This window comes from Ixodes scapularis, unplaced genomic scaffold (genome assembly GCF_016920785.2).
Source record: "Ixodes scapularis isolate PalLabHiFi unplaced genomic scaffold, ASM1692078v2 PGA_scaffold0__279_contigs__length_252992795, whole genome shotgun sequence".
Classification (NCBI taxonomy): domain Eukaryota; kingdom Metazoa; phylum Arthropoda; class Arachnida; order Ixodida; family Ixodidae; genus Ixodes; species Ixodes scapularis.
Genome location: NW_024609835.1, coordinates 15201272 through 15215732, shown reverse-complemented (window position 1 = coordinate 15215732; position 14461 = coordinate 15201272). Strand labels below are relative to the sequence as shown.

Sequence of the window (14461 nt, the reverse complement as noted above, 5' to 3'; positions counted from 1 at the left end):
CATGAAAACTGATCTTCAAACCTTTCCAGACACTCTTGGTACAACCCGCGTCGCAGCATTTTGACGAGAAGGCAGTTTTTTTGTCTCGTTTCTTCCAAGGGAATACAGGAATGCATGTCTAGCACGGCGACTTCTGCCCACTGCCCCAAACCGGAAGTGCGTCCGGCGCGCCACCACCGCGGCGTGACGTAGGAGAGTTGAGTTGGTGTATATATTTTTAACAAAAATATCAAAATTATGACCCGGACCACCATTGCATGAACTGACGTGGAATCACCCTGCTGACATTGATGCGGCTTCGCATGGGGTTGCTAATTGCAGACTTGGCATTTCGTTTTCGGATTTCCACTGCTTCCGTCAGCCGTATTTTTTTTGTTTTGGATCCCACACCTGGCGCAGCTTACCAGGAAGTACCTGATGTTTTGGTTGCCCACTGAGACAATTAGAATGTCACTGCCAGATGTTTTTAGGGATATGCCTCACACGACATGCATCATTGACTGTTTTTAAATTTTTTCAGACAGGTTGCAGAACCTCTTGAGGAGGGGAAATATGTTTAGCTTCTATAAGAGCCGCAACACCGTCAAGGTGCTCCACGCAGTGGGACCGAATGGATTTGTAATGTTTATTTCTAAGGCCTACGGTGGGCGCGCCAGTGACCGCTACATAATGGCCAACTCGGGACTCTTTGACTGTCTGGAGTATGGAGACGAAGTCCTTGCAGACAGGGGCTTTATTATCGCCGACATTCTGCCGATCGGGGTAGAACTCGCTCTGCCTCCATTCACGAAGGGGAAGCAGCTGGCAGCACACAACGTGGTGGTGTCGTGTAGACTGGCCAAGTTGCGAATACATGTGGAGAGGTCAATCCGTCGGATGAAATGCTTTCGCATACTGAACCATGTGCCCTCGTCATATTTAGCAAAGCAAAACAAAATTGATGACATTCTTGTTACTGTTGCTGGGCTCTGCAACCTGCAGCCTGCTCTGATTAAGGAGCCACAGGGTGCAGAAACAGATGAGTGAAACATGATAAAGAGCAACTCTGTTTGATTTGATACATGTCCTGGTAATCGGCAATTTTTCATCAGCAACTGTGGCTTTCTCATCTTGCGTAAATTATATTTGGGGCGAGAAATGTTTTACTCGTTGAGGTAGTTATAACTGCAACTGTAGTGCCACGACAGCTATGGCATTGAGCAGCTGCCAGGGCTCAAGAGGCACAGAAGTTTAGTTCTGTTGCACATAATTGCATTACATTTTAATTCTGGCCTTTAGGACACCATTGAAGTAATCTGTTTTTTTTTTTCAGTGGATCAGCTTGAGCAGAGTTGCCCTTTAAGCATGTTGCACTATGTTCTAAAGAGAGCACACAGTAAAGACACAATGCATAAGCCATGGCATCCAGTAATGCCTTAATCACATGGGTACTTCTGAAATAGGTACAGCCTCCAAGCTATGGTCTCATCCTTAGAGCCTTCGTTGCATTTATTGTGTACTGTTTTTGGACAATATGCCAGTGCTTCCCAAGGTGTGGGTACAGCTGAAAAGGCAAATATTTTGCAACATGTTTTCCCTGTTGTTTTTTGTATATATGTATATATCCTCACTTTTATTGTGAGAAAAGATTCTGTCTAATAAAGCAGTTCAGATCAAAGCTCATTATTGCCCACTTTCCTTTAGCATTTGTTTTATGGCTTTGAAATGCATCCTCATCTCGTATTTGAAAGAGGCTGCTTGATATCACGTGCTGCAAAGCTGCTTTGAAAGTTAGGTTGGCTCACTTACAATTGTGCCTTATTTAAGAAAATTGGCAGACAGTGTTTATTTTTAGCATTGTTAAAACGGTGTATTGCTTTTTTATTGTTAAATAAAACCAGATGAGTCTAGAGGAATACTATATACAAATGCAAATCAGGTGTACTTTCATTTGCATTTACAAGGATGAGCACATTTCATCTGTCAGATTTCGCATGCTGACTGCACTAAAATGCAGATGAAGGAAGTGCAAGGGAGAAAGAACAGGTTGAAAGGTGACGTAGCCTAAACATTCCTAATGGCAGACATGTCCCTGGATAAGTGCCACACCTGACAAGGCTTACAAAAAATTTCACGGGAACAATTTGTCTAAAAAAACAGGTTCATAGTAAGGGTGGGACCGACGTTGGGTCCAGGCACAGCAAATGGTCGAGGCGTACCACATGGGCAGCCATACCCCCGCCTTGTTCAACATTGTTATGGCCAGGCTACCTGCAATACTCGGATGAAGAGAAGTCCTAGGTTTAACCATCTACGCTGATGACATCACGCTTTGGACTAAAGAGGGCCAGTGACCGTTTCTCACTCTCGGCGTTCACCAAGCCCACCAAGGCCTGCCTAAGAGGAGGCTAGCTCTGCCTTATTGCAGGTCAGCGACATCCATACACACACTACACCCCTCCTTGCCACAGGACGACACCTCGATAAGCAGTAAACCCCGAAAGCAAATAAAGAAGATTCAACAGCAACATATCGATAAAAAGTCATAAATCTAGGTAATGCTTGACATGAGTACGCTTAAGCAGTGAAAGGTCGGCCCGTAGATTACAAGTCGCTTCGAAAGGAAAGAAAGAGGTATTCCGAGTACAATTTGTGTACAGAACGGACGCATGTGTTGAAGTACTTTGGATCGAACTCAACAGTCACTTGTCTCCACTCGGTTAATGATCTGTAAACAAAAAAAGTCGCATGATGAAATGTTTAAAATACCCATTGCTACCTGGACCTGCATCATATACAGTGGTTTCGGTCGACACTTAGAAAATGAGTTTTTTTAGGTTGGTCGGACACTTAACCTCGAGCAGAACTAGTTTTTCCGTACAACACTCCCAGTCGAAACTCACAACACCATCTGGTGAGCACGCCATCACTGGAAAATCCTTCCAAATGACAAATCCCCTATTCTCAAGCACAGGGCAGTGTCCATCAGCTGTCAAGAGCGACATGTAGAGGGCAATGGCCTTTGGTTCCCTTGTCCTTCCCTTCTTTCATGGCTGGGGTCTGAACGGTGCTCATGCACGAAATACCACTAAGAAGGCCTCTCATGCCATGCGGCTTGGCTTTTCGTCTATGTCCTTAGCTCTTGTTTTAAAGGAGTGGCACACTGTGCTTGTCACTCTGGCTCTCCTGTGCAAGTACCAGTCGCGAGAGAATGACTGCGCTCTAGTATTCTTCTCCACGCTATCAATTATATCATCTGTGAATATTTCTCTGAGGTCATCAACGAAGCTGTTGAAATCATCCTTGTCTGTTGTCCTCAGGAGATCCGTTAATATGGGAGCGGATGTAGGCCGTGGAAGACTGGTATCTGGAAGAGGAAGTGGTAGGATTCCTTCATTAGCTCACAGTGTTTTCATAAACTATTCGATATGAGTCAATTTAGTGCATGATAAGCACGGGCTTTTGAGGGCCATATATGTCCTCGGTGAAACCTATTGAGTTCTGTCATCTACGGAGCCACTCGCCATGCATCTGTGTTTCACGAACGTTGATAATGATGCCAATAACAAAGAAATTAGTTGAGACGCAGGCAAGCTGGTGACCAATCATACACTTTAGAAAAAGCCCGTGCGTCTACTTTCCCGCACAACACTCGGAGGTCCAATCACCGCAACTTAAGGAAGCAGCTAAGCGAATGACGGTGCCGAAACACGTTTAGACCAAAAAACGCAGTCCGAGTTGTGACGTTAGGCAATGCAAGCCTGACGTTTTGCATTGCCTAATGTCACAACTTGGACAGCGTTTTTTGGTCTAAACATGTGTTTCGGTATCGTCATTCGCTGAGCCGCCTCCTTAAGCTGTGGTGATTGGCTCTGAGTCTTGTGCAGGAAAGTAGACGCACGGGCTTTTTTAGAGTGTAGTACAAAAAACCTTGATATAAGGGAACAAGGACAACATTGTCTCATAACCAGCACAACAATGATTTAATTTTGACACTGCCTTCTTTCTTGTTCTTTTCCCACAGCATGAACAGATCCCCACGTCAGTTGCAGGCACTACACCATGAAAGTCTCTAGCGAGAAAACTCATGCTGCCAGAAGCATTCGGTGGACACAACTATTAAAGAAATGGCAAAAGCAACAGCTCCCAAACAACGGTTTGGTGGGACCACGGCCATCCGCCATCGTCCTACAGTCTCCCGCTTCACAACCGCCGTCGTCGTCTCACCGTTTGTGATTATTGTCTCGGAGTTTCGTCCATATTACCGACACCACGTACGCAGACTAACGCCGCAGTTGTGCAGTCGTCGTCGAATGTCGTAGACACGTAAACGTGGTGAAGAGTGCGGTGCAGACGACACTTGCGCCTGGCACACGTCCGCCCCAATCCCACTCGACGTTGCGTAGAGGATCATGTGACATCTTGTACCACGTGAAAAAAAAATCAACAGAATCGCCACTCTGCAGCCGAACAACAATATATATATAAAAACACATCACACTGGCAAGCCCCGCAGTGAGCCTACTCCAGCTAACCCTAGAATGCGCTCCCACTCGGACATCTGCAAGCTATTCCCGACATTCCGGGAAGCAAAGTCGGCCCCTCGGTACCAATGAAGAATCTCGACAATCTCGCGAGAAACGTTTCCGGGACGAGAGGGGCCAGGCAGTCATAAAACAGAAAGCGGGCGAGGCCCGAGCCCTTCCGCTCAACGCACCGGGCAAGGGGCAACCGACAACCAGATGCGCTTCCCCCGAGAAGTCCCAAACAAAGAAAAAAAAAAAAGTTGAATTCTGTGACAGTCTTAGGAGCAAGGTAACGAGAGCAACTGTTGCGCCCCGTCCGTTAGTCCCTTGCACTAGTACCTTTGGGACTAACTGTTACACTGTTCCAGTTGCACCCCGAGGACCAACTGCTAAGCCTTTGCATTAAGGCTCCTGGGACCAACTATTACACTGTTTCAATTGAACCCTGAGGACCGGCTGTTAGGCCCTTGCACTTGGACCCCTGGGTCTAAACATTGCACCCTTGCATTTAGATGCCTGGTACTGAAAGTTAATCCTTTACGTTTGGTCTTGAGACACAAAATTTTGAACCCTTGCTGTTAGTCCCCTTCGACTTAAAGTTTTGCAGAACTGAAGAAACAAGCCTTGCGCAAGTCTGCTGTTTGCCTAGTGTACTTCAATCTCAGAAACTAAATTGTGCAGTTCAGGTTGAACATAGCTTTATTGCATCGCAGATACACATCGCATTCAAGGATGACTGAAGTCGAAGTTCCTGAGCGGTAGAATCTACGATAAGGCCGAATCATGAAGAGTGCACTTCCGTCGACAATGACTTGGAACACTAGGATGTCTGTCCAGACCGGCCGTGGTCCAAGCACCGTTAACTGGGGCACTGGCAGCTTCTTGCCTGTTCGCGAGGAATTTGGATTATTAGTGACAGTGGCAGCGTGAAATACCCGATCGCTCGACAAACATATAACTCATGCATTATAAAATGAGACAAAGGGCTGTGTAAGTGCTACAGTGGTTTACATATAACATGCAATCTGTTGACAGCAGACCAGTGCAATATTAGATTTTTAGTAGACCGTTCACTCTGAATTACAGACCCAGCGTGCGCGTGCTCAATCTATGCTTCAAAGTGACGGCACGAGCTCCCGCTAGCAATGCGAAAATCTAGTGTACGGTTAAATAAATGTCTTCATTACGGCCGGTTCTCACATGCAGCGAAGCACTGATGTAGCGCTGCTCACATGTCGGCTCCTTATTGTCTGCCATGAGCAACAGTTTTGATGACCCCGCAGGGGGCACCTGTGAAAGCAGGTGTTTGGAGAGTGGTGTCTCCACGGACCCCGAGCCATGCGGGTTCGCCCGCCCACGTATGGCTGTGCGTGGCTTTCCCGTGTCCGGGGAAAAGGGCATCCTGGTGGTTGAGCCGAGCCCGGGGTAGGTTTGGACCCTTCGGGGCCCCTGGGTGAGGCAATACACCACTTCGGCCCCTGCTTCTCGTAGACGGGAGTCCTGGTAAGGCCCGGCCAGGATGATTCAGTCTAGTCGCCACTTCTACTATCCCCTCTCTACTTTCACCCTTGTCTTCTCCTTCTTTTCACTCTTCTCATTTCTCTTCTTTCCTTTTCAACTCCTTTGGCGGCAAGGGCTAACCTTGGGTGGCGACAGACACCTTGTCCAAAACCACTCTTGGTTATAGAGACTGGGCAGCACTAATAGCGTAACGTCTTCAGCCAAGCCATTCTTGTTATGGAGCGTTACCTATTCCCTTGTTGGACTCGGTGGTGGGCGGTGCACCACAGTTTCCGAAAACCCTCCCCCTTCATATGGGTTCCAAACTTAAACCTTTTGATCGGCCCCCCAAAAGGGGCCGCACCGAAGCACTGAACACGAAACAATCTTTTGTACTGGAAAAATTCCCGAAGTTCCTTGTTATGCACTCGGAAGGTGACAAGCCACTTGGCAAACTTTCTCCCTTTCTAGTCTCCAAAGTTCTTGAGGGTGTTATTGGCGCCAATTACAATGCAAAGAAGATGGGATCTGATGATCTCCTTGTCGAGGTCAACACAAAGCAGCAAAGTGATGCCCTCCTTAAACTGAACCTTGTCTCCGACTACAAAGTAAGCGTCAGTCCTCACCGCAAACTGAACAGTGTTCAAGGGGTCATTCCCCGCAGGGGGCACCTGTGAAAGCAGGTGTTTGGAGAGTGGCGTCTCCACGGACCCCGAGCCATGCGGGTTCGCCCGCCCACGTCTGGCTGTGCGTGGCTTTCCCGTGTCCGGGGAAAAGGGCATCCTGGTGGTTGAGCCGAGCCCGGGGTAGGTTTGGACCCTTCGGGGCCCCCCGGACGAGGCAATACACCACTTCGGCCCCCGCTTCCCGTAGACGGGAGTCCTGGCTTGGCCCGACCAGGATTATTCAGCCTAGTCGCCACTTCTACTATCCCCTCCTTTCTTTCACCCTTGTCTTCTTCTTCTTTTCACTCTTCTCATTTCCCTTCTTTCCTTTTTCAACTCCTTTGGTGGCAAGGGCTAACCTTGGGTGGTGACAGATACTCTCGTCCAGATCCACACTTGGTTATAGTTTCTGGGTAGCGCTAATAGAGTAATGCTTCCAGCAAAGCCATATTTGTTATGGGGTGTTACCTATTCCCTCGTTGGGCTCCGTGGTGGGCGGCGCGCCACAGATTCCGAACACTCCTTGCCCTCTTATGGCGCCCCTCTCTTCCAAACCCCGTTCGGGGCAAGCCGTTAAAAGGCGCTGCCCTGAACACAAGACTATTGAAAAAGAACCAGAGGTAGAAAACTTCACGAAGTTTTTCGTTGTTCATTCCCTCGATGAACAGAAACCTGTGTCAAAGCTTTCACCATTTGTAGTAGCCAAAGTACTTGAACACCTTGTAGGGTTTTCCTACAAGGCTAAAAAACTCCACTCAGGAGACCTCCTAGTTGAGATAAATAACAAAAAGCAAAGTGAAGCACTTCTCAAGCTGAACTCCATACTTGATGTGAAAGTGTCGGTGAGCCCTCACCGCACACTGAACACCATCCGTGGAGTCCTCTCTGAGGACGACTTCTTGCACACTAGTGAGGAAGAACTCCTCGAGGGACTCCAAGGTGCCGGCGTTGTCGCAGTAAAAAGGATTATGTTAAAAAAAGATGGTGTAGAAATTCCCTCAAAACACGTCATACTTACTTTTGAGAGGCACACACTACCACAAACAATCAAGGCTGGATACCTGAACTGCCACATCCGCCCTTTTGTCCCCAACCCCCAGCGGTGTTTCCGTTGCCAGCGTTTTGGTCACGGAACACGCAGCTGTCGAGGGAAGGAGACTTGTGCAAAGTGTGGCAGTCAGGATCACATCTCTGACAATTGCGAGAATGTGGCCCACTGCGTTAATTGCGATGGAGCACACCCTACCTACTATCGTGGCTGTCCCATATGGAAGCAAGAAAAGGAAATCATTGCCATTAAAGCCAAAGAAAATATCAGCTATAGCGAAGCAAAGAAAAGGTATTCCTTCATGTCGAAGGGATCATACGCCGACGTGGCACGGAGGGGTCTTGTGCCACGCTCGGAGTCGAGGGCTACCCAGGTCTCACCTGAGGTTCTGGAGGCAGCCCTCAGGGCCCCAACCCCCCAGCTAGGGCAGCAGTGCCCCCCTCTTCATGGAGGGAGTGCACATGCTGCTTCGCTGGTTCTAGACAGGCCGGCGAATGCCGCACCTGTCCGCACATCGCGGTCCTCTGCCGCGGAGGGGGGGCGAAACTCCCGCCCGACCTCCTCAGAGAGGACCTCCTCTTCGAAAGAGCGGCACAACCCTCGTGCCGCTCCCCCAGTACCCAAGGGGCCGGAGGAGGCAGAGTTGAAAGACACTCTGCCCAGCACCTCCGGTGCCTCTTCGGCTGGTCGTGGCCGGGGCAAGCCACCCCGTGCAACGAGCCAGCCAAAACCTTCAGGTAAAGGCTCGCCTCCAGAAATAGAGGCGATGGATGATACCGCTGAGTCACCCACTCTTGCATCCGACGAGGGTGACATGGAGTGGCAGACCTTGAAGTCTAAAGGGAAAAAACCAGTGGTCCCTCCCAAATAACCATTAATTTCATACTCTCAATTTCTTCATTGCCTCTCTCTTTAATTTTACACTTCACCTTTTTAGATAAATGAAGAATTTGCATTTTATGCAGTGGAACTGTCGTGGTCTTTTACCCAATATTGATGACGTTAACTATTTTATGGATGATCTTCGGCCTATTGCCCTCTCTTTACAAGAAACTCATCTTCAAACACATCATACACAGATTTTACGACGTTATCAAGTGTTCCGCAAAGATCGTCTGAGTTCCAGTTCTGGTGGCGTAGCAGTGGTCGTGCAGAGCGGGGTTGCCTGCTCGGAGGTCCCTCTCTGCACACCGCTCGAAGCTGTAGCGGTACGCCTTCTTTTAGACCGCCTCATTACAATTGTGTCCATTTATTTGCCACCAAACGTTCCATTGCAACTTCACGAACTTCAGGGTCTTGTAGGACAGCTTCCTCAACCCTTCTTAATTTTAGGAGATTTTAATGCCCATCACCCCATGTGGGGCAGTACTCGCCTCGATTCTCGAGGCCGAGTAATTGAGCGGTTTTTATTGTCATCTAACTTGTGTATTTTTAACGGGAGAGAGCCTACTTTTTTTAGTTCTGCTCACAACTCATTTACATCTATTGACCTTTCTATTACTTCACCTTCATTACTTCCATGCTTTTCATGGAAGGTTGTTAATAATCCCTTTGGGAGCGATCACTTCCCGATTGTTTTAGAGAGTACTGTCTCTCTTCCGACTCTGTTAACACGAATGCCCCGATGGAAACTAGATAAGGCAGATTGGTCCATTTTTCAATTAGAGGCACTGATTGATTCTTCTATAATCTCAAACATGAATCCAGATGAAGCAACGCTGTATGTCACAGAGGTTATAATACATGCTGCCACACGGAGTATCCCTCAAACGTCTGGTCGTCTTCCTAAGAGATGCAAGCCATGGTGGAATGATGACTGTAAAACAACACGAAAGTCCCAGAACAAAGCCTGGTGCATCTTTCGTAGATATCCAACTTCTAGCAACTTACTTGAGTTTAAGAAAACGAGAGCTAAAGCTCGCTGGACAAGACGCCAGGCGAAGGGAAGCTCCTGGAGAAAGTATTTGACGTCCTTGAGTAGTTTTGTATCTACAAAAGAAGCGTGGGATCGGCTTAGAAAGGTTAGGGGCGACTACTTACCTTTCAGAACTCCTCTCTTCCCTGCATCATCTTCAACATCTCTGAAAGATCAAGCGAATGTTCTTGGGAAACATTTTCAGGATGTTTCTAGTTTACGTAACTGCAGTGAAGCCTTTAAAAAGTTCAGTTCGACAGCAGAGAAACAACCAATCATTTTGTCTGGTGCTCGTGACGCTCCGTACAACAGGCCCTTTACACTTTCTGAGCTCAAAGTGGCTCTTAGTGTAAAGAAACAGTCTGCTCCTGGACCAGATAATGTTCATTATGAGATGTTAAGGCACCTGTCACCTGATTCTCTAGGCAGTTTGTTGACCTTTTATAACTCATTGTGGCATCGCTCTGCATTCCCCGAGGTTTGGAAAAGAGCTCATGTAATCGCTCTTCTGAAGCCTGGCAAAGATGCTTCTCAACCAACTAGCTACCGACCCATTGCTCTCACAAGTTGCTTGGGAAAAACCTACGAAAGAATGATTAACCGACGTCTCATTCATTTCTTGGAGAGTGAGAATGTGCTTGACATTCTTCAGTGTGGTTTTAGAGCTGGACGTTCCACCCTGGACCACTTAGTCCGCCTTGAAACCTCTATTCGTGAGGCGTTTGTACACCGCCAGGTCTGTCTCTCTGTGTTTTTTGATCTGCAAAAGGCGTACGATACAACGTGGCGCTATGGGATCCTGCGGGATCTGTATGCTTATGGTGTTCGGGGTCGCATGTTGCGATGCATACAAAGCTTCTTAATGGGACGTACTTTCCAAGTCCGTCTGGGCTCCACCTTATCAGATGCGTTTTCTCAAGAAAGTGGTGTCCCTCAGGGAGGGGTGCTTAGTGTCACACTTTTTGCAGTTAAAATCAATAGCCTGGCTCAGGTGATACCACCGACAGTATCTTATTCTTTGTATGTGGATGATGTGCAAATTTCAGTTTCTTCTTGCAATCTGCATAGTTGTGAACGTCAACTGCAACTGACAATCAACAGGATGAGCAAGTGGGCAGCCGAAAATGGGTTTCGCTTCTCCCCCGACAAAACCGTATGTGTTCTTTTTTCGCTGCGTCGAGGGTTGTCACTGGATCCTACCTTGCATCTGAATAACCTTACCATTACTGTTAAGGAGGCGCACAAGTTTCTAGGCGTGATATTCGACAAGAAGCTCACATTCGTACCCCATTTGAAAGAACTAAAACGAAAATGCCTACGATCTTCCAATATTCTCAAGGTGCTGTCGCACACAACTTGGGGGTCTGACAGACGATGTCTGCTGCGAATTTATAACTCTCTAGTGCGGTCCCGGTTGGATTATGGTGCACCGGTATATGCGTCGGCACGACCATCTGCTTTGAAGATGTTAGACCCAATCCATCACCTTGGCCTGCGTCTAGCCACAGGTGCATTTCGCACGTCGCCCGTGCCGAGCCTGTATGCTGAAACACATCAGATGTCCCTTGAGCGACGCAGACAATATCTTAGTCTCTGCTATGCCTACAAAGTTTATAGTGATCCACACCACCCTGCATTCTCTGCTCTGCAGACCTCTGCATCATTGCGCCTTTTTGAGAATAAGCCCAGTATTGTTCGGCCCTTGAGCCTTCGGGCTGAGAGCATGGCAAGGTCGCTGCACCTTTGTTTTGATGAGCCTCCTTTGTTGAGACAGGCCTATAGGGTTGCTCCTTGGGATTTGGTGCCAATCTCTTGTGATTGGTCACTTTCGAAGTACAGCAAAAAGGTTGTTCCTCGTCTTGTTCTCTTGCGGGAGTTCGCAGAGCTAGAGCAGAAATATAGTGACTATCTCCACTTTTATACTGATGGCTCGAAAACATTGAATTGCGTAGGCTGTGCAGTTTATTCTCTCGCTTTCAGTGAAGTGAGGCAACTCAACCCTCTAGCAACTATCTTTACTGCTGAACTGTATGGTATCCTGATGGCTATTGAATATATTCTAGAAAATAACATTAACAAAGCAGTTCTGTTTGTTGATTCCCAAAGTGTTCTCTTAGCTATTTCATCTTTAGCAGACAGCAAGAACGCTCTTGTGCAACAGGTTCGTTTTCAGATACACAAAGCTTTCCATCTAGGACAATTTATAAACTTCTGCTGGGTGCCCAGTCATGTGGGCATTCCCGGTAACGAGAATGCAGACCATCTTGCACTTTCTGCAAAAAATTACACGGAAACGTCTTTTGGCCTGCCACACCAAGACCTCAAGCCAGCCTTAAACAAGTCAATTATGAAGTTATGGCAACAGGATTGGGACACACAGATAGATAACAAACTTCACATTATTAAGCCCAACTTAGAAGTGTGGGAGAGTTCCTCCCATAAGGACCGCCGTTCGGAAGTTCTTTTATGCCGCTTGAGAATTGGTCATTCTCGATTGACTCACCTGCACTTGCTCTGCGGTGAAGATGTAAAGCTCTGTGAAAAGTGTGGGAAAATGTTAACTGTCCTTCACATCCTGTGGAATTGTAGATTTTTCGATCATCAACGTCGAAGATATTTTCCAGAACTTTTCAGAAACCACCTTCCATTTCATCCTTATTTTTTGCTTGGTGATAGACCTTTGGTACCATTTGCTCGCGTTTTAAGTTTCCTACATGCAATTGGCCTTTTGCACTTGATATAGATAAGTAAAGTTAGATGTAAATGCAAGGCTCCTTAAATTAACTTTCTTGGCGCAATATGGCCGTAGTCGCTCTTGCGCCATTAAACCCCAATCATCATCATCAACATTCAAGGGGTCATTTCTGAGGATGACTTGCTTGACTCACCTGAGCCAGAGATAATTGAGGGCCTCTCTAGTCAAGGAGTTATAGATGCACGACGAATCACTATCCGCCGTGATGGTGTGGAACGGAAGACAAAACATATAATTTTGACTTTCGATTCAACCACTGCCGCAGACTGTAAAGGCAGGTTACCTTCAATGCCGGGTCCGACCTTATGTACCGAACCCTGAACGGTGCTTTAAGTGCCAGAGGTTCGGCCATGGGTCACGGAACTGTCGGGGAAGGGACACCTGTGCAAAGTGCTCCAGCAAGGAACACGTTGCAGATGTGTGCGATAATGAGCCTCATTGTGCGAACTGTAGTGGCAACCACCCGGCATACTCTCGATCTTGCCCTGTGTGGAAAGACGAGATAGAAGTTCTTACATTAAAAGTTACCGAAAACATTACCTACACTGAGGCAAAGAAGCGTTTTGCTTTTATATCGAAAGGGTCCTATGCCGAGGCCGTGCGCAGGGGACCAGCGCGGCCAGTAGTTTCGGTGGGAACGCAGACGTCTCCGGACGACCTGCATCTCCCGTCATGGTCCCCCTCTAAACCCCCGAGAGCGGCGCCAGTGGCACCGCCTCCGAACCGCAAGGTGAATGCTGCTTTGCCAGCATCCGCCCCAGAACAGGAGATGTCATCTCCTGCTCAACCGGCTGCTTCGACCCCTCGGGGTCGGGGCCTACCTCCTCACACCTCTGCTCCTGAGAGGAAGCCTGGGGAGGTGCCAAAGCAATCGACCTCCAAGAGCCAGCTGCCAGCAACTGCAGACGAGCCCATGAACGAGGGTGGGTCGAGATCTGATGAGGAGGCTCTCCTCTCAAGATCAGAGTCCACCCCCCCTGCCTCCGGTGACTCTAATCGGAGGCAGAATAACCCCCCTAAAAAACAAAGTGCACCGCGTGTAAAAATAGATTTTAAACCGCAAGGAATATAGCTTTTTAATATAATTTGTATGTTATACTTGTTTTGTTTTAAATGGTTAAAAATATAGGTATAATGCAGTGGAACTGCCGCGGTCTTTTTCGTAATATTGATGATGTCAACTTTTTTCTCGATGAGCTCCAGCCTGTTGCCATCTGTTTACAGGAGACTCATCTTAATGAAACACATACACAGGTACTATGGTGACATCAGGTTTTTAGAAAAGACCGTGTTTCTTGTAACACCTCTTCTGGTGGAGTAGCTGTGGTTGTGCAGAGTGGTATTGCCTGTGCACCTGTCCCTCTCGCAACCCCCTTAGAGGCAGTAGCAGTTTGTGTTCTGCTTGACCGCCTAATTACTATTGTTTCGCTTTACCTTCCACCAAACTTTCCAGTGCATTTACATGACCTGCAAGGGCTTGTGGGCCAACTGTTACAGCCTTTTTTAATCTTAAGAGATTTTAATGCACACTACCCCATGTGGGGCAGTGCTCGTCAAGACTCTCGTGGCGGTGTCATAGAACGTTTTTTACTGTCATCTGGCCTTTGCCTTTTAAACAAGAGACAACCAACTTTTTTTAGTGCACCTCATAATACTTTTACTTCCATTGATTTTTCCATATCACCTACTTTACTTCCTTGTTTTTCTTGGAAGGTGTTAGAAAATCCTTTCGGTAGTGACCATTTTCCTGTAATTTTAGAAAGTTCAGTATCCCTTCCTTCTCTTCGAGCTTGTGCTCCCAAGTGGAAGTTAGATAAAGCCGACTGGGCTTTATTTTCTCTGGAGGCAGTGGTTGATCCCGCTGTTTTTTTAGCTATGTCTCCTGAGGAAGCGACCCTTTATCTTACCGAAAAAATTATAAATGCTGCTTCTCTGTCAGTTCCCCGAACTTCTGGAAATATTCCCAAGAAATGCAAGCCTTGGTGGAACAAGGATTGTACAACCACCATAAAAGCTCAGGATAAGGCTTGGGGAAGGTTTCGGCGGTACTCGACTGTTCAGAACAAGATCAAA

General features: G+C 47.4%; 1 pseudogene; it reads left to right on the top strand.

Annotated features, from left to right (window-relative positions):
- The first annotated feature begins 269 nt into the window (after positions 1–269).
- Positions 270–1026, top strand: LOC120849655 (annotated as a pseudogene).
- Positions 1027–14461: the final 13435 nt, after the last annotated feature.